We start from the raw sequence: 22307 nt of genomic DNA, 5'->3' as shown, positions 1-22307 counted from the left end.
GAAGGTCAATACAAGCTTTTAGCATAACATTAGAAATAAATGACAAATTTAATATAGGCTTGCAGCATCCCACTTTCTGGAAGCACTTGATTTCCTGATCTCAATTAAGGAAAGGCAGCATGTCAGTGAAATGAGTGCTTTTACTATAGAACCCTTTGCAACAAGGTCCAGAAATCAATTAGAGCCACAAAGATGAATTTTTGTAGCATTTCTATGTAAGCATTAAGCACTCTAAAAATCTCATGTCAGACATTCAGACTTCCTATATCGTTTACAGAAACAGGGATCTTAAAATAGAACCCAAATTGTCAGTAAAAAAGAATTAACTAAAATAAAAAATAAAAAGGTAATACCACATTTCTTCTCTTACTTATCCTGGTTTGGTGTTACCACCCAGTTCCTGCCTCCTCTCAGAGTCCCCATCCTCATACTTGCTTCCATCTCCTATACTTCATTCATGGATTAAAGCAAAGGGGTATCCTGTGTCATTTTAGTAATAAGGGCAGCTCCTTTCTTTTCTACAGTGAGATCAAAACTTCACTTATGTTAAAACCCATAGTACCATTCCCCAGCAGAGCACTCTTCTTGCTAGGCTGGGAGCTTTTCTGGAACTATGAAACCTCACTAAATCTTTGGTGTGAACAAGCCTGCATAAGCTTTAAATAGCTGAAATACATGGAGTGGTATTGCTTTTGTTTGCTGAAATGTAAAAGGAGTCAATTCATTCTTCATGAACTAGTTTTTTCTTTAATTTTGCAGCTCTATTGTCACAACTTATGCCTGTTCATGTATTTAATAGACCAAAAAGCATAATCACAAGATGAGCATCTAAAAGTTAAAAGGAATCAAGACCAAGCAGCCACAAGTTGATAAGGACTGTAAGTAATATAAGCTTTGACACACATTAAAATTTTCCAGTCTGAGATATTCCAGGAAAGTAAAGCTATGTGTTTCACATGCTTCCTCACAAATAAAAAAATACATTAAATTATCAATGAAGTTCCTACTCAGACTTTGTGCTTTCAGGATTAGTTAATTATAAAGTTTCAGGTTTCCAGGATTACCCATTTGGAGTCAGGTACATGTATTTCACCTTTTTTTTTTCTAAATAATCCCTCTTTTTGTTAGTTTACCAGCACTCAGGAAAAAAAATTAGACAATTCCCTTTCTTTCTTTTTTCCCTCTTGTGCTCAAATCAATCATGAGAGAACCTTGTTCAAAGGAAAGCCACTGACTGAAGTCTCCCCTGGGTTGTACTGCCAGACACATTTGAAAAGGTGTCAGTAAGAACTCTAATTTGTCACTGAAGAATAATGATTGCAGTGCTTTTAAGTCCTGCAAGGTCTTTGAAACAGCTTTGCAATTTAGTGAATGGGATAAGATGTGCTGGCATTCAATTACCACAGAACAAGTAGAAGAACTTCCATTGCAAGATCCAAACCCTAGCTACATCTGCAGAGAGGAAAAGAACCAAAACCAGTATTGTGAAAATAGTCAGAATGTGACAGCAGGGTCCTGTGAGCATATACACAGCAGTGATGTACAAGCAGCAGTCTCAGGGCTGTGCAGAGAAAGAAACAGGCCAAAAATCACAATTAGTATTTTTTAAAACCCAGCATGTTTGTGTTAAATTTAGGCCCTATGCAAGTCGTAAAGGTCTATAGTCAAATCAGATTTTACAAAAGGCAATTGAATGAAAGCAGGGAAAAAATATAAAAAACAACAGAGGTCCAAAATGCAAACAATGTATTTCACATTTCTTTGGAGAGAAAAAAATCAAAGCCTAATTAAACAAATATATAGTAGAAATAACAACCAAAAGTAACAACTGCAAGACCAATCACAGTGACTTAAGGATACTGTATGGTTTCAGAAAATTATATCAAATCATATTCAAACAATCAGTTAAGACTAGACAATAACTGACCATTAAGAGTAACCTCCAAATTGTGTCAATTACTTCCTAATGTTAACAAAACACTAATTGAACTATGTGAAATGACATTGCCTTAACACCTAGTTAACAGCTTGCATCATAAATTTAGCTCTATCTTTGTGTCAGATAATTAGTGGCAATTTAAGATCTATATCAAGCTGCACATTAAGGTTGGCTTAAAAATATTTCTTATTGAGGAATGTGGGTCCATACATACATCAGGTCATTTTGCAAGATAAGAAATGAGCACACTAAATAATTCTATTTAATACAGCAAGCTGAAAGACTGGCAAAATTAAGAACTCATCTACAAAAATATTCAACAATATTATCCAGACTGTTCTGCATTTCTGCAATGTGCCACATTCTGGTTCTGAAGATGCCATGATTGCACATTCCAGTAAATTTTGGTGAGTTGGAAGAGCTTGGAAACAATTAAGGCACAAATTTGCTTCCCAAAAATTATACATCATGGCATTCACCAAAGAGCAAGGCTCTTTAACCATTTCAAGTTTATTTCAGAACTGTGAAACAAGTTTGCAAACTTGTTTGCAACATTTGCAAACAAGACAAAGCATCAAGCTTGAGAACTGACAGAAAACTGACAGTTTTGAATCTCAGAAATGGAAACATTTATTCCCATGCTGTCACATTCTGCAAAGTACTGCTGCAGCCAAACATCTGTGAAAGCATGAAAACATAAGACATGTATAAACTGTGGAAGAATGAGTACCCTCTTTCAATTCCTTCCTCAATGCAGGTACTTTTTAATTTAGTGATGGGATAGTACATCTTCTTTCCTGTGCATAATAGAGGAAGAAATGACAATTTTTTTCAACAATACCATCTGGGAAGAGATCCAACTGTCAATTAATAACACCAATAACTATTTTAAACAATCAAACTAACTTTTCTGATTTACTACCTGATTTTCATATTTTCATTTTCCATCCAGGTCTAATATTCATGCTGGCTGAACTGGCTTGAAGGGTTAGATCATCTCTATTGATGGGTCTTACGGCTGAAACTTTCTATCTGCCCACCTTTAATCCTCATATGTAATAACAAAGTTGTAAGGAAAAACATGATTCAGACCCTGACTGAACTCTTTTTAATCACAGTTTCAACTGTCTTCAAAATGTTATAGGTATCAACTTCCTGTCATTCAGTGTACCATCAGCTGTTTGCTACTTATTCTTTTTAAAGACATCGAACGGACCATTTATGATTGATGGACTTAAGTCAATTTTTGAGGATTGATGTTAAAAGCCTTACAGACAGACACATATGACAAAAGGAAGCCACTATTTCCTATTTCCAATATAAATGAGATCATGCAGGCAACAGAAACAACAGACAAAATCATCCTCATGCACCAGGGCTCTCAGACATCAGAAAATTAACTCAGTTATTACAAAACCAGGAACCTGACTCCCAATATTTCTGTTAATGCTTTCTTATCTACTTATTCATTTTAAGTTTCATCAGTTATAAAATCCAATTCAAATGTCCTCTTCACATCCTAGGAACAATTACAGAAATGCCAAGCTTGGAAGGGGTAGCTGGAGACCATTGACTCACATCTACTTTAACACTGCCTGCTGAAACCAAGGTCAGCCACAACAGGCTGCTCAGGACTGCATACAGTCCTGTTTTGAATATGTCCAAGGGTGGAGACTACACCAGCTGGGCAACTTGCTCCAGTGTTTGATCACCTTCATAGTTTAAATTTAAAAAAAAAAAAAAAAAAAAAAAAAAAAAAAAAAATTTAAAAAAAAGGGGGGTTTTCTTATGAAACTCTGGTATTTCAGTTAGTATCCACTGCTCTTTTTCCTCTCACTAGACAAAATTAAGGGGAGCCTGAAAGGACTTTCTTTATTTACTCCCATCAGGTATTTATACACTTTGGTGATATTCCCCTCTGAGCCATCTTCTTCCCAAGGAGTAAAGCTGAGCAACCTGTGGATCCTCCTTTACCATGGTATGCAGGAATCAAACAAACACTTTACAAAGAAAGTCTGTTATGTTAACAAAATTTATGCAGTTCAAGTTAATTTTATTGATAAACAACTGTAAAATGAACAATTATGAAACTGAAGCTGCACAGGTGTATTCATCAAGAGTCCAAAAGTTGACAGTGAAATGCCACTTAAACTCTGGCACAGTTCAGGCCAATATCAGGAGTAGGACCTGCTCAATACCAAGGCTTAACAAAGAATATATCCAGTTCAAGATCTTCCTGCAACATAAATATAAAGCACTGAGTAGTGAAAATCCCAACACTTCAGTCTTTGGCTGGCCCAGCATATAAAATAAGCAATTTCACAAATAGCATGTTGTCCTTGTAGTTTGGGAAAACAGCAATGGCCACAAGTAAAATACTCCCAAGTACTAATTAAGCCAATTTATTGTTTTTCTACTGGCATCCAAAATATCTGTTAGACCTACAGAAGACATTTAAGAACTTGTGTTTGTGTGTGTATGTCTTTTCAGTCTAGACCAAGAAATAGAAATTACTCTGACATCTTGTAATATAGTTACTAAGGAGGTAGCAAGAAGTGACTCCAATCTGCATGCACTGGGATGTACTTTGTGTACCTGACCTCTCCACAAGAAAGCATTTTTCCAAGGCAACAGAACATAATCCTGCTGAAGGCTTGTTTTAATCCTGTCAGGGCCTGGTCAGAACTGAAGATGTCCAAGACCACCGGAAATCTGTTTTCATACTTTTCTTTCCTCTCAAACTGTAGCTATAAAGCTACTTCAGTGCACTATTTCAATAATTAGTTAACCTTTACTTCTGCAGGTTTATTTGGCAAAGACTGTCATCATAAAGCACACAGCTCACAACTACGAGAGGATTCTCAAAAGACTGCAGGAAAATATTGCCTACTGCTGGAAACAGGTTTTAATTAATGTCTTGGATAATCCATCTGTAAAGAAGCAGTCCTTGTTTGTGTTTTATGCTCATTCTAGTTAGGACTCCAGGTAAAGCAGCATTCTTGTTTCCAGTGAGCATGCTGAAGTCAGAGACATAAGATGAATCCCTCTCATTTACTATGTATTAGTGCTAATACATTTTTAGACATTAATCCTTTGAGCAAATGACACATTGATAGTCTGGGACACTAATGGGATACATTAATTGCAAGTAGTATTAGAAAAGAGGATTACTAAAATGTATGCTGGAAACAGAAAATGAGATTAAAAATGGCATTTTGGTTAAAGTTCTCCAAGCTATTAAAAAAATACAAGATGATTAGTCAAGGAGAAACTAGAAAGACCATAAATGAAAAATACTGAGAGTCAAGGAGAATCTGGAAGAATAGATTTATTGCTAAAAGTGGAACAGAATAAAGCTAGAAACTAAACCCAAACTTAAAGAGAGAGGGGAAGGGGAAAAGAATAGTATTTCTAATACTACAGATCTTTATTCTTCAGAAGAGAGAGTAGAAAAGCTAATACCCAGATACTGCAAATGTTTAAGCACATGAATGACTGTGTGGTAATAGCTAAATACTTTCTTAAAAATAAAGCCAAGCAGACCACTTGTAAAGGAGACCCCAATATCTTCGTCAGACAATGAGAAAAAGACTTGACTCTTCTTTGCACCATAAGAAGAATGCATAAGAAATCTGTGTGTGCACAACCAAGAGAATCAAATCAGAGTGGTGAGGCAACACTGGCAGTGTAATCAGTAGCAGAATAATGTAGCTCACAGTGTTAAAATTCATAAGAAACTGTTCATAAGTGATCCAGGAGGAGCAATTCTACTACAGACATTACAAACCATTAGGAAGAGATACTAGAAGAACAATCAGAAAGCTACTTAAAGAAAAAGTATATAAAAAGTGGAAGGAAACTTGGACAGTGAATTCTACAACACTATATAAAAAAAAGAAATACTATTAGACCAACTAATCCAGATATTTTTAGAGCAACGACTTTTAGGATGGTTTCCTAAACCATTGATTTTCTGTCCTTGGCTATTCTAAAGTTAATATTGGATATTTTTGTAAGTAATATTACCAAGGACACACCAGGGAGAATGCATCTTCTGTGTATCCTGTTAGGAAGTCAGACTAATAATTCTTTTTCCACAATCTATTCAGGGGAAAATGATCCTGGATACGTCAATACTGAAGGTGAAAAATGAGAAACCTGCATTACTCATTTTATTTTTAGTAATTACAATCTGTGAACTGCCCCAAAAACTTCTCTCATTTGGTAGTTCTTTGGTACTGCAGTTGTAGTTGACAACACACCTCTTCCACCAAAAAAAAGTAGTCTTGGATGTTTTTGTATCACAGCAGAGGTAAAAAAAAAACATACTATACATAGAATTGCAACTGGAAGCACAGGAAAGCTAAAAGAGAGCCTAGAAAGCTCTTGTCTCACTCACTGATCTTCCACTACTAACTACATACTGTGATGAGAAACAGCAAAGGTAGAATGTGCTTGGAGATAAGGACATGCACACATGACTCTGATAACTTAGAGCCTTCAGTACAATTTTGTCCCAAAAAGCATCATCCAAAATATAATTCTCTATGCCATAGTTGTTCTCCAGATCATCTTCCAAATGTACTTGTGCCAGAGGGCCATTTCATTTCATTTCTCATGACAATTTCCAGTCACCCATGGTGTAATTTAGCTGTACCCAGAGGAGCATTGTAGCCCACAGAGGAACACCTGGACTGTCCAGCTATTTCACAGTAGGACTGATTATCTGCCTGAAGATCAGATGTGCTTGCTCATTATTACTTGTTAATCCATGGCTGTCAGAGGAAAATTATGCCAGGGGAAGTCCTGCATGCAATGACTAGCAGGACTAACACAACAAAAGCAAACATACATAACCAGTGCAGTGTAGGCTTATTAAGCTGAAAACTTGGACAAATACCCATGCTTTCATACCTCTAAAACAACTTTCAGAAACCAGTCAAAAATTCATTCCAAAATCAGAAGGGAAAATTTCCATATATATTATATAACTTGAAGAAAATTGCTTACTGCAGTTTCTACTGAACTTCTGACATCTACCACCAAATCACAAAGACAATTTAAGAAATTTAAATTTTTTTACATGGTTATAGTTAAGGTCTTCATCTACTCCAAGAAAAATTTTTCTTTTGAATCTCCATGGTTCTCAGCCTATAACTCCATCTCTGTGCAAGTAGAATGGAGCTAAATTACATAGAAAGAAGTTTCATGTTAGTTATATTGGAACAATTCTAGAAAGAACTTCCTTACCTTGTACTGAAAAGCTTAGATGACCCTCCTTAAATAGGAGTTTGGATTTAATTCTATTGCAGCAAGTACGGAACCTGGGAGCTGGGGAGTGAGGGTTTGCAGAACAAGTATGTTGAGTTCTTTTGAAGGTTTTTTAATACTTTTTAATACCTGAGAGAGGAGGTAGGAAATACAGGAGTTGGTGATGAAAGCCCTATGGAAATCAGTGAAGCACTATGCTTTGTACCATCTGAGACCTCTTCTGTAGCTTGTAGAAGACAGACCAAGTCTGCCCTGCAATGAACCCAAACCTTCTCAGCAGTTAAGCAGCATTTTAAATACTCAAGTATATTGAGATTTTACTACCTCAAAAAAAAAAAAAAATCTGTAAGAGACTAAAATGAGTGTAACTCTTTCCTAATCTGAACAAATGCAGCGAAAGAGAAGAGGATGTTTGTAGGGGAATCCCTTAATCTACCTCAGGCATGATTCTAACTGAACTGCAAACATTCAGCTTCAGAAAACCTGCTCCAAACTGTATAAATTAAACAATATGATGTGTGAAGCAACAGGGACATGCAGGAAATCACTTTGGAGAGGTTTTATTCTCTTTATGGGTTTCAGTACTGTTGCACATCCCAGGCAAGAAGTCTACAAATCCTGGTTGCTTTATCCCAGTACAAGGAAACTTTCTATCAAAGTTTACCTGTGGATCTATCAGTACAACTAAAATGGGTATCTGTAAATTCTGTCATAACATTTCCTGATGAATTATGGACATGTGTCACCTGGTGCATCTTTGATATATTCTGCTACACTTATCTATACTTTTTCTATCAGATATTTCTATTAATTTACTTTTTATTAAAGAAGAAAAATGACCATCACCATTTCCTTTTTCTATCTCTTGAATCATCTGGAGAACTCACTGAAGAACACAAAATAAAAGTTATAATAGAGAAAAGTCTTTTTCAGGAAATTAAAGCTTGTGTGGGATAAAGAGTATTCCAAAGGACTTAATTATTTTTATTTATAGAACAAATCTAAGCAACTAGATAGAACCTGAAGCCAGTTGTTTTCATCTTCACTTTTAAGGCAGAAAAAAAATTTCTAGTTCAAGCATTGTATCTGCTGTTTTAACCACAGGATGCAGCTATTTATAGAAAAATGGAAGTATTATAATAGAGATAATAGATTAGAGAGTAATAGCAGTTTAAAAAGCAAATGTTATGAGCACCTCACACTAAACTAGATATATTTGAAAACCGAATAGCTGGGAAACCAGAACTAGTATATATAAAACACAGTATCCTTAGTCCTTAATTCTATAAACTTCCACACAGTTTGATACCTGCAGCCCACAGATTAATTTGCAGCAGAAGTAATTTATTATATAATATGCTGTTAATAATATGCTATGCTATCAAGAAAGCCTAATGGAATCAAAGGCTTTATAAGCTCACCAGCTGATATGACAATTTTGGTAGCAATCTTAAAAATAAAATATTTTCAATGGTATGTAAAATTTCATATTTCCCTCTTTAGTATTACTGTTCATCTAAAAAAAAAAATCTGATTTACCGAGAGCAATTGGAAAACTAAACACTACAAAGAGAAAGCACAGAGCAAGGCCTGACCTTTCTTGCTGTCTCAGTGCAGGCTTTCATCCCTGTTAGAAAAAGGATGCAGGCTTTTAAACTGAAAGTGGATTTTTTTTTTCCGAGAAAGATAAAACAATTCTTGCAGCCAAAAAAATTAGAAAACTCTAAGAAACTGAAATGCTTTCATTTCAGCTGAAATTCTCATATCTAAGATGCATTGTGAAAGAAGATCAAGCTCTAGCTAGTTAAATATTAGCCAGAAGTTAAACTTTTCCATTCACTTTAAACCTAAATTCTGGTGCACTAATTCTCTTTGTGGCCTCTCTAAAAGATTCAGAATGAACAAACTCCTTGTGAGCATTGTGTTACTTGGGTTTTAATATCACAGTTATAGAAGAAGTTCTATATTTGCACTCCCATCCATGACAAGCCTAGGATTCTGCACTTTAATTTTTAAATAACTGTATAGGGCTCCTTCTGTGTAATGGTTTTAAAATCAAAACCAGGGAGAGACTCCAAGTCAGAAGTACAATTTAATAGGAAAAAAAAGGGGGGAAATAAAATACATGCAATAGTACAAAATCAAAAAAACACTGACAGAGACAGAATACAACCTGACACCCGCTAGTTAGCATGGTGGCAGATTAGTGATCTTGTTGAAAGTAGTGATCCTGTAGAAAGGTCTGGTAGCTCTTGTCCTCTGGAAACCAGTGGGTAAGGGCTGCTTTGGTGTTCCAAATCTCAGGTTTTATCTAGGTAGGAAATGTTTGGCTCCTCCTCCTGGGTGGAGCATCTCACAATGGGATGATGTAATTTTATCAATCATACAATGGGACTCAATGGCCCATTAACAGAAGATATGCTCCTGGAGGAAGGGTGGGTCGTGGGAGAGATAAAGAACACTGCCCCATCTGGTTTTAACAGATGGCCCATTAGCAGAGGATATCTCCCACAGAGATAAGAATCACTGCCCCACCTGGTTTCAGCAGATGGTGATAGAATACATACCTTTAGGCATATCTTTACATTGTAACCTAGGACATTCTAACAGAGGATTCATGGAATTATGATTATATATTTTACTGAATTCCACATTCAAAGCAATTCCAACCATTGTTCATAGAATCACAGGTGAACAGTCAGGTGAAAATTACAGTTCAAATGACCCAGTAACTCAAGACTCTCCAAAAACAAGCGGTTTTATTTCCCCATTAAGAGAGTTATCAGGACTGCTTGCAAATTTTCTCACACTTCTTATCTCCATGAATTAGTAACTTTCATCATTTTAAAGGAGAAGAAGCATAACTTGATATCCATGTAATTATTCTCTCTCCCTCAGGTGGTCTTCACCTGCCTTTCTGCCTGCCTGCTCTCACTCAGAGACTTTTATGTGAGGATAAAGATCCTCTCTGATCTCCAGCTACCTCATTGTGGGCCTCAGGCATTCTTTTCTCTATGGAACTAGCCTGGTCATTTTGTTCCACTGATGGTACAACTAGAGTCTCAATAAACTTTATCTATATTATTTTTCTCTTTCTCAAATTTGTGCTAAACTATATCTCATTTTATTACTTCAAGGTTACAGCGAACAAATTCATATTAAGGTTAGGAGAATCAAAGGTGGTGTATTTGTGTACAACAATGTTATTTCAGACACTGGTATCTTAGTGGTGAAAGTCTTCATAGAGGCAACAGGGATAACATACACAGTGTGAGAATGTGTGCCTAGTTTTGGTTCTCAGATACTTGCATGCTTAAAGTACCCTGCTGGGTTTCCTAAAAGAAGTAATATGGAACTATAGTATTTAATTCTCCAGAATAATAAAATTTTCCCAAATCTTTTACTTTTGGGTTTGTTTTTCTTTGGGGGAAGGGAATGGGGAATAACATTTAGGAAAACATTTTCACTGTGAGTCGTTTGCTCAGTTCTAGTTCTGAGAAAACTGCCACTTAGCACATACCTAATTATTTTCAGATAATTTGGTGCATTTCCTTCACTCTAGGTCTATACCTCTAATAAATGGTGTTCTATCACACACCAAAAGCATAACTCTAAACAAAGATAAAAGTAGCCTGACAGCTGCACAATTAGGAACCTCTATGTTTACTTTAAACCATGCAATTGATGCAGAAATGTACAGATCAGATGGTATCTTCAAAATATCCTCACAACACTTTCAATGTCAATTACCATCACGTTTATTTCAGATCATTTAAGAGATGCCATTTTCTCACTCTCTTAAAAAAAATCTATTTTTGGAGCCACAGTTCAGTTTAATAATTCATTAGCAGATCCATGGAACTGATGCCTGGCAAGACTTTCACAACTGCGGGGGTTTTTTTAGTTCTTGTAAATAATTGCTGTTTCTATTCAACTCAAACTCTACACTCTTCTTTTCAGTCATCTCCAAACAATTAGCCATATCAAGAACTTGACAGCTGTATAACTGCTGATTTTAAAATGCTATGTTTATGTTAATCTTTTTGTACATTTTTTCTACAATGACCTAAACAGCTGCTTACACTGGAACTACCTTTACACACCTGGTCAGTGACATAAACACTCTGGGACTAACTTGGGATTTGTCATCTGATGTGTTCTTGAAAAATACAAAGGAATTCCACTAAGCAAAACAGAAATTACTTAGGTTATACTGGCAAGAAATAGGACTCCATAGGATTCCCCTATGGCCCTAAGAAAATATTTTGTAGGACTAGAGAAAAGTTCCTTAAAATAAAAGGTACCCTCCAAAGAGTAGCTTGGTATTGCAAAAAAGCCTACTCAGCTGTATAAAAAGAAAACACCAGACTCAAACCTATTTTAAAGGCAAGCTAGCCTCATTAGGCTCATTGAACTCTTGGTCTTTGCACAAATATTTCTATTTTCTAATCCTAAAGATGTTTCTTTTCCCTGTTGTTGCACAAAGAAAAGCTCACCATTTTCAATCAAAATGATGCAATCACAAACCACAGCATCCCATCCTGCTCTGTCCTGTCCTTTCCCATCCAGTATAGTTAGACTCTATCCTGCCTTGTTTCACACCAGTAATCACTCTGCTTTTGTCACTTTTAGAACTGCAGGACTGCCATAGCATAAGAAGTGACATTGGCTGTAGCATATTTTACATCAGTTAAAGTAAAAAGATAAAATCTTGCACTAGTTTTCTTCTGAATACTCACTCCTCCTCCTTTAATCCCACGAATTTTTGGTTGGGAGAGAGAAAAGGTCAGTCAACAGGGAGACACTTTAGGATGACAGATCCATCATTTAGATCACTAAATCTGAAACAGTTTTAGAAAGAACTTACAACTGTTAATGATAAAAGGTTTTGACATGATTGGCCCACTGTTCTCATAGAAAAAAAAGCACTTTGAATAGTACATCAAGATCCTCTGCTACTTGAACCTACTTCAGATAATTGGATATTACAACTTTAAAGGGAGATATTGTCAAGGAACACAGGAATATGGCAAGATTTAATTATGCCCTTACAATATTTTAAATGCATTAAATGGGCTATATAGGCTGGATCCAAAGATTACAGTATTCTATGAAAAGACTCCTACTGACATGAAAGGTACTATGAATCATTATTCACTTACTTAAAATGCTTTTTCTGTTTGCAAACCCATTCAGACCTGTCACTTGCAAACTATCAGCTCACTGCAAGGAGCAGGAGTTCAATAATTAATATATTTTTATAAAATACATAGTCACACAGGAAACAGACTTGTTTTCTGCCTTGAAAGACATCCACAAAAGAGTTTTGATAACTTTGCAAGCCATTTGTCATGAATGTACCATGAAAGTGTGGCAGCAAGAAAAACAGATATTAACTAAGAAACCATAATGCTATAAACCCAAGAGAAACCAAGCAGGCAGACATTCAATAGTCACAGTCAAAATTTTAAAATGAGAAATCTGCAAGTATGAGCAGTCAAGTGTTCTTTCTAATTTTTGAAAGAAAAAAAAAACAATCAGAATACTGCATCGTCAAATATATGACTGTGCTACCAGACATTTCATCTAAATAACCTTAGAGAAACATTTTACTAAATTTGCAAGATATGATTGTCAAAATAGCCTTCCCTACTCTCTAACTGCACATTGATCAAATTCCTTATTGATCTCAATTGAATAGTAGCACCCTATTGCATTATAGCAATGATTTTATTATCTTTTCAATGTGCAGTATGCTTGATGTAGCTATGAGGTTCTTGCAAATTTGAAATTATTCAACAACTGAGAGAAAATGAAATTATATTCCATGAAGACAACCTGACAAGGTCTTTTGGTGAGCTCAGATTTTTTTCCCAGTGTCAGATAGTCTGATTATAACATTCAGCTGCAAGATGTTTTGACTGATGTAAAAGCCTTATTTGATCTGCTACAAATGGAAAATTACTCCTTTATCTGTCCTTGTAGTCCATCTAGTACAAATTACTACATTTCACTTTATCTTTGGAAATTTACATAAAAGCAAACAGAAATATAAAGAGAATTTTCTCACCATGTATCAACCAATAGAGCATGGATACATAAACACCAGGTCTGTAGAGCTGCCCAGCAGATGTCATTTATGCACCAGATCCAGATCTGATTGTCAAGCATGGTGGCTTAAGGCTTCCTCCTTCCCCAAGAGGGTGTGAGGTCTTGATGTCCACAGTTGCCTGTCTCCCACTGTGACAACCTGTGTAAAGAAGCAAGCACTCATCTGCAGCCACTGAAGCCCAGTCTCCCCCAAATACACCTCCAAGGATACCTGGAATTTGAGATGAAAGCTAACCCACCATGATGAGATAAAGGTGATATTATTGTCCAAGAATTACTTGAGGCCTAGGAGAGATAAACAAATACAAATTAAAGAAAAATTTACACACAAATCACCACCTGAAGTTCCTTTCAGCAGGTAAAACATATTATCAAAATCATCTTGATGTACTAAGCATATAAACATAAACTTGTAAAGCATTAACAGCTTTAATAATGTCAAACTTCAGGCAAATGCACCTCCAAGATCTCACTGGGGACATCTGAAACATTGCATCATAAGACATTTTTAGACAATTTAATTTCAAATTTTATTCAGTTTTCTCTTAGTGATTGATCTTAAATACTTATCTGAGAAAAATTACTCGGATTTAAGGATAAGAACTATAAAAATGATACAACATATTTTATAGGAAAAAAACATATTATAAAATTAAACTCAATTTCTTTTTGGCTATCACATAGGCTCACTGATGTCAGTAAGATTACTCATCTACTTAGATTTAAACAGATATCTTGTGCCCTACAGAAGCAGTGTCTCTTTTCTCCCAAGAATGAAGGAAATAAAAAATGTGCTGTAGTACAAAGTCAAAACAGCAGCAGATGTCATCTTTGACATAGCTTGACTTTGTTTCTTAAGTTGAGTACATTTTTGTTTGACTCTATGCTTCTATTGCTGAGTTTGGCTCAATCAATGAATTTGGAAGTACCTATTTCACACTGTTAAGAAAAGTAGGAGAGCAATAGTTTAATATCATGCTTTTAGAATACTCACTATAATTTTCAAATAAATACTGCAAGTTGCAATTGCAATAATACAAGCTTTACTGTTACCAGTTACTCCCAACCAGAAGCTCCCACTAAAGAACAAATTGCTAGATTGTTGAAATCTCTTCTGTATGGTTTCATTTCATTTGATAATGTTTTCCAGTGTTCTTTTAACCAAACCTCTCAAAGTTTTCTCATATCCATATATATATAGAATACAATTACCACACTGACAAGATCATGGAAAATAATGAAGTAATAAGGACACTGAGTTGGAGTCTTGAACTGCTCTCAAAATATTTTTAGCAATGATTTTAAAAGCATAGCAGATCATTCTCATTAATACAGATAATGATGTGGAGAATTTTGTTTATTCTTTAAAAAAATAAAATATCCCAAATCATAGCATGCTCAAATGGGGGGGAAATCTTTTATAGAAGTTATACAAAATGCACAAAAGAGGACCAGTTTCATATCAGCACTTACCAAGTTGGATAGCTAAATGTTAGGCAAATAAATGTTTCTCTAAGATAACAGAAGTATGGGCTTATAATTCATAATCACCACTCAGAAAAAGCTTTTTTTTAACCCAGGTCCTTTTTCCACTGTCCAAGAGAAGGCTGTACACTGATTATCCCTTGACACAGAACTATGTGAAGAAAAAGATCTGTGACATATTTAGCATTTGCTGACAAGGATACAAAAACTTATAATTGCAAGCTGGAGCTGGAGTTTACTGAGTTAAGCTGCAGGAAATGCAAACTTTCCAAGCTCATGGTGAAAAATTATTAAACACTGAAACAGCTTACCTCATATGGTACATTTACTATTTTTAAGGAAGAATTTAAATTTTTTCCTTCCACTGGGAGTTATGCTTGGATCCAGTTTTCCTGGGTAGGCATCGGCAAGCTGCTTGGGCAAGGAATCTTAATTCCAATTTCTGCCCTTATTCTATTGTGTCATTTTGGAAAACAGTGTTCATTTTACCCAAAATGATCATGACCTTATAAGTTGTTAAGACACTTTTAGTAAATATTTTATGAAGTTCCTACCAAGGAATGAGGGCAATTTCTGATCTCTCTCCTCTCCCAAAAATAACTTCCACTCAGGCACTGCTATGAGCATAACCTTTTCCCCACAACCATAAGCATCTGACTACAGCTTGAACAAGAATACTGAAGCAATTGTCTGCCTGGAATAGGGAGCTTTCCTTCCTGTGATTAAATGGTGTTCCTGTTCATACACAAGTGAGAAGGAGGTTATCTTCTCTCTCTTGCACTATTGCAGTGTAGCAGTATATAGAAGAGAGGTACCTTTGGCATTTCTTGGGCTCTCTCAAATACCAGGTCTCAGTAAGATTAGCATTCCTACCAATGTCCCATCACCTCATGATGGGTTGCACTACTTCTAGATCCAAACAGACCAGTATTTTTAGCCTATCAGAGCCAGGGCAGGCATGAAATTAGCAGTTTTTGCCTGTTACCTTTTGTCAAACATGGGATTACTCCTCTGACCAAACTAAGATAAAGACACCTATATTGCTAAGGCTTGGCAGAAAGTCAGTTCCAGCACCCAAATGGGCTTGATAAGCACCCTCAGAGTGCTACTCAGAAACTCCACTAACAAAGTCACATTGCATATTTTCATTCTTGATAATTTAAGCACTTAATTTTTGATATAAAATCTTGGAATAGTTCTCCCCTTTCCCTCACCATCCTCCCAGATCTGCTTCAACTTGTTTGTTTTGAAAACCATTCTTACAACCACTAAATATCAGACAAGCTTTTTTTAATAGCCTTGCAACACAGGATAGAGAAACATTTCAAATCCAATGTCAAAGCTTTTATCAATACAAAGGCCTTCTGTCCTGCTAGGCTGTCACAGGAACAAAATTCTTTTAAGGGTAGATTTGAATAAATGGCTTTGTCACATGAGAACACACATTCTCAGCTAAAAAGCATCATGCTGATTTATATCACTGAGGAAGCAGACTTTCAGTGTGAAACTATAAATAACTTACTTATTAAAACTTCTGGCATAATTAGCAGGAATTTGATTTTTTATTGTCAGCTTCACAATAAGAAAATATCACTGCTAAAAAAAGGAATCCCATTTGCAGCAGATGTAGGGAAGTCAGTTCATGCACAACACTACAGCCATGCAAATCTTTGTTTGTTCCTAGAAATGTGCACTAAGGTTGCAGTGAAAATCAAAATGCTAAAATCAGGAAATCAAAAGCATGTTCTTGCCCCTAGCAATGAATACTGATGAATTACCAATCATCTTCTGCTGCTAGGTCTCACCATTTCATAAAAAACAGGCTACAACACAAAAATTTAAACATATTTCCTGGCACTATTCAGATTTTTCCTGTTCTTTTTGTGCAATTCAAGTTTATACTACACCAGCATTTGTAAAGAGCCATTATACTCCCAGATCTGAAAGAATACTTTGGCTATTACTCTGGTTTCCCATAGCAAAACAGCAGGTGCTGAATGAACTCAACAGGCTGACATGGTCTTTTAGAAATATCTTAGTACTGCTAAAGACCAATGGAAGACAAGCCCATAATGCTGATTTACTAGAATGCAGATATAAATTTGAGCATCTAGAGCTACAAGTTTTGCCAACAATTTATAATTTTGTTAATGATAAAAGTTAAACAGCACATTTCTCCTATGTGTTCAAATTTTAAAAATCCTTTAAGATATTTTTCTAGTTTTTCTTTGCTTTGTGTTTTGATTGCAGCAGTTCTCCCTGACAGAGGCAAGAAGCAAAGAAAGATTAGTCACATGCTGCAGCCACAAGTATTAAACTTGTTTAGAGAAAAAATTCAAAGGAATAAACACATCAGATATCTAACATATTTTTAAATTTCCCATTGTGACAGATACCAAACACTACTTCTAGTTCTAAAGACATGTAAACAGTTATTAATGCTTCCTTTTAAAATCTAATTTATATTTAAAATCGCTGTATGCCACAAGTCACTAAGGACACATCACAAACATGTAAATATACAAGTGTATCACACAAGTTTAAAATACCTTCATTTTATAAAAAACTTTGAGATGGTACAAAAAAAAAAAAAAATAAAAAGTCCATCAGTCTATCCATCAAATACTATGTTCCATCAGTTTAGTTTATAGGGAAATTTACTCCTTTTCCTTAGTAGAATAAAGTAGAACTTGTTTCTTACAAGTCAAGATGCAATAAACAAAATATCTAGAACTGTATGTCAGTGGTTGGCATTGCATAATTCTTATAAAGTAGATTTTTGCCTACAAATATTTTTTTTCCTATGCTTTTGCACCTTCGTCATGAGAAGTTTAGTCCCATGAGATAAAGTCCAAAGATTCAGCTGTGTTGAGCCTGTTAGCCAAACCATTTACACTGGGCCTGTTATATCAGTGTATTCACATCAGTCCACAAAAAAGACCTCGGGGTGATCAGTACAACCTCTTCAGCCTAGGCTGCCAGGCTTACCTGGAGGCAGCCTGTCTTGTCAGACAGCAAAACAAAGTCAGCTGAGCTCTATCAGCTCCACCTGCTGCACTGAGGACAGATTCGGGCTGTACTTTGTGCTTGCAGTGTTCTTTTTTTAATTTCTGAACTAACATAAATCCCTATGGATTTGAAATAGAAGGATTATTACAAAGCATGTGTTTAAAAACTTTGCTCAATGCAGGTTAGAATGGGTAGAATATTTAAGGTTCCTTCTGGCCTTACTGGACTGAAAAAAGGCTATAGAATCATGCTACTCCAGAGTTCAAATGTGTCACACTGTCATTTTATGTATTGATTTCACTTTCTAAAGTTTAGACACAGCTGAACTCTGCTGTTCTTCTCCACTTTAGTAGGTAGGTTGAAATGTACCATTGTGTGATCATGTAAATTACATATAGTTTTCTATTTAAATATTACCTACAGAACAAAACCACAATGTACTTCTCTTTAGAATGTACAGTACTAAAAGCAGCAACATGAGTACTCTTTGTGAGAGTTTTCTGGGGGGGTTTTGCTTCTACATAATCATATATAGTAATTTATAAAAATCAAAATAAGTCACAGACTTTGCCTTGCGGAATCTACACTGCTGTACAGAAAAGAATATGCCTAGGATCATCTTAGTTACAGGAAGACATCATGCTTTTCATGGTCTCTTTTCTGTTTGTTTTCCCACCAAAAAAAAAAAAAAAAAAAAAAAAAAAAAAAAAAAAAAAAAAAAATCCATCACTTGAAAATGTGTAATTATAATTTTCATATATTTTTGTTCACTTTTCTATTCCTTATTTTACTTCCCCCTAAACACTACACAGCCTCAAACTCTCTTCTTCCTGCTTTGGAATCCCCAGTGTTGAATTCTGCCAAGCTGAGTATCCATGGTGTTGAGTTCCTCTGAGACATTTTCCTTACTGCTGACACTGGCACTTCAGAATTTAGCTAGGAAAGATTCTGGCAACCTAATGCAACCTAAATTAGAAAGCAGAATGCTGCAGTCTCAATAAAGGGTGTCATTAAAGATTAATCCCTCCCTGCCTCTTCAAATCCTTGAGAAAATATTGGGGAAAAAAAGGGAGGAAACAGAAGTGCCCTCAGTAAGGGAAATTTCACATTATTTTGAATCCTGTTAACTGTAAGAGAAAAGGTATGGCAAGACAAACTTCACTATAATCCCATTACTAAGATCTGTTGTTGTAAATCAGTTTCTTGAAATGCATGTTTCCTAAATTCCTCGTGCTTCCTTCTTCTTTTAGGCATTAAAAAACCTCTCTTCCTAAGCAAATAAAATTTTAGAGGACTTAATAGCTTTGTATTTCCAAGTCAAATAACATAATTCCAGTGTAAATTTAGGATGACAAATACATAAAAACAGTAATGCTAGAGGTAAAGAAGATGATGGCACGTGACAGTGCTACAGAGAAGGATATTCAAAACCATTCAGGTAAGTCTTAGTCCATTATTAATCTACTCCCTTGCAATTTTGCTTAAGTAAGGAATTGCCACTAAGAAATGGTTTTCTCAGAAGAACCACATGATGGAAATGAAGGTTAATTAGATTACAGCTTCAATTATCACACAATAATGTGAAGGTAATCAGTTTTTTCCCACTCACTGTCCCTTGCTTAAGGGATGCTGTCAGTCATAGCCACATCTCAGGCTCCAGCTGAGATCACATGGCCACAACACAAAAGAGAAAAGAAAAAAAAAGAAATCCCATCTGAAACAAGAACATTACATTCCAAACCTTATTAAATCACAAACAAGAAAATGCATGCCAGAAAGACTTTTGAAGAAACACACACTTCTTTCCATGCAGTATCTAGAGAGAAAGTTTGATGAACCTCACTTAAGACAAATCCAGTAAAATTCAACATGGTTATGATGAAGATAAAAATCAATCCTATTTCTCTTGAGCATAAACTGTGTTCGACTTCCCTGGTTTCTCTTTACTATCTTTTCCTCAAAAATGACTAGTTTGAAAGGAATGGTATTACATTATTTTACAGCCTCTGTTCAGCCCCACAAAGACTGGGACCCAAAGCTTTCTCTCCACCACAAGCACTGGCTGAGCCTTACCTACCAAGCCCCACAGACACTGCCCAAACATAGCCATGCTGTTGCTGCAGCCTGCAGCTCCTTTCATTGGCCTCCCCACAGGCTGAACATTAGAGAAGCCCCAAACATTGCCAAAACGACAAATTTCTCCAAATAACTCCACCATGAAGAAACTTTCCATCTGTGTGTGTTTGTTGCTGGATAGCTTGTACATGGCTCAAAAATTGTTAGGAAAATGTTTGGTACAAAGTTTGAAGGTCCCAGGGTCACACCAGTGAACACACAGACCTGCTTTGAGCAAGCTACAGGTGCTGGCTGCTGTGCATGGCTCCCTGCCTTCCCCAGTTCTGCTTCTGACTGCCTGACATCCCCTGTCCCCAAACTGGCTAGTGAAAACCACCACCAGGGCATTATAATAGACAGCTTTATTTAATGTGAAAATAAAGCTGTAGTGGAGGGGCAGCAACTTGCTTAACACCCGCTCAGCCAGTTCTAATGGCAAGAACTCCAAATTCAAGTGCACAGTTTAGCTCAAATATTCACAGTAGCATAATGCTGGTTTACCATATTCTAACATCATTAAGTGGATTGTAACTCAGACTGCTGTTGCACATTGAAGAGCAAACATAAAATTTGAAAGTAACTAGCATGCAGAATTAACTATAAATATTTTACAGTAGTAAAGTCAGTTACTCCCCTTATTTCTGGACTCAGATGCTACACTAGTTTTCACAGCTTTATATTCCATTGGCATCAATAGCTCCCAGAAGATTAAAAGAGGAAAAAAAAAAGGACTACACAAAGTTGTAATTTTTAGAACTGCAAGAGAAGTTCATTCAGAGGGAAAGGCAAACATGTCCCACATTTGTTCTCAACTGCATCACTAAAGACAATCTTTACTGCAATGGCCTTTCCCTGCAATACATTTTTTCTTGTATACAAAAGAAGTTAAAACATCGAGGATACAATTGCATAGATGTAGATATCTCATTTATAGAATTAAGATAAGTAAAAAAAAAGCAAAAGTGCTATTGTCATAGTTTCCTGCTTCAAGGCAAACTTAAAAAAATTAATACATTCTGATCAAGCAATTTTTCCATTTCATTTCCATGAAATCACACTGTAGACCTCTACCATGATGATGAATGATTTTTAGGCAGCAGGGTAAGTATCCTAATGGCTCTGTGCAGGCAAAAGTCTGCCTGTGTAAGTAGTTCAGTGTGTGCAACTGCTTACACTCAGTAAAGAGCTCTTATTTCTGGAAACTGGGCCATTTAGTTGCATTTTGTCTTTTTGTGACAGTCAGTAACCAAGTCTGTGAGTACTTGCTTGTTCGTGTACACTGCAATTACCCAGTCTTCACCTACATTGGGGTTTTTTTGCATTTTCACTTGCCATTTCTAATTTCTCCAGGCTCTGACTGAACAGAATGTGTCTCAAGGGGGAATTCCCCCAGAACTTTGTTTTCCTTTAAGTCACCTGCACTCAATGAGAAGAGGCAGCCACAGTAATATTGGCTGTAAAACACATGAGCAAAAAGGTGAGATGAGAAAAAGCTTAGGTCAAATTTACCTTAGCATTTTAACACCATCTTCAGTAACTGCCTCCTAGCAAAGAGGTTAAAAGTTTGGTCAATTCAGACCCATGAAATTCTAATTTTTTGCACAAATAAGTCACATTTGACACTTCAGTGAGATAGCAGCTTATTCAGTTTTAAATGTGATTACCCTGCGCCTGGAGTTAAAATTATCTATTGTTTTCTAACAGGATTAGCTTGGACCATTATTGTGATAGCATGAATATTTAACTAACAGTCATAAAAGTAAGGAGTAGGCAGACACTACACTTCTTTTGTGTCTATTAACCTAAAAACCAAATGAAGAAGTAGACTCCAAGAGAAGTTAAATCTGATACAAATTGTGAGAAGCAGGAAAACCAATTACAGTTGGCATTCATTCTTCAGCTCAGTCGTGAGGCTGTGGATATTATTGCACTTACAAAATTATATCAGGTTCTCTGTACCTTGTAAAACCCAGGCCCAACAGGCTGCTTTCAGACATGTTTGCCAAAGAAATATTGAATTTTCTTATTATTTCTGCAGAGCAAAATTTATCCAGTGTTTTATTGTTTACCTTATTAATCCACTTATTTTGTGGTGGCATAAAGCAATAAGCTGACACGGCTCTCCCACTTTAAGATCTGATTTAATTTTTGATGAACATCCATGAAGGTCTTGTTCATTCATTTTATGGTAAAAAAATTAGCAGCCTCATTGATAGAGCTCACCTCTGTGGAGTGGTAGCAAGACTTGCACACATAGAAAGTCTACAGCCAATATGGTAAGATAGAAACAGACCATTCCCTCCAGTAAGTCCTAGCATTTACTGTAATAGCTTGTGTTATCTCCCTTTCCATTTTCCTCTTGGAGTGTAATATTATA

The sequence above is a fragment of the Oenanthe melanoleuca genome, chromosome 4 (genome assembly GCF_029582105.1).
Source record: "Oenanthe melanoleuca isolate GR-GAL-2019-014 chromosome 4, OMel1.0, whole genome shotgun sequence".
NCBI lineage: Eukaryota > Metazoa > Chordata > Aves > Passeriformes > Muscicapidae > Oenanthe > Oenanthe melanoleuca.
The sequence above is the reverse complement of the archived record's forward strand: the minus strand, read 5'-3'. Positions refer to the sequence as shown.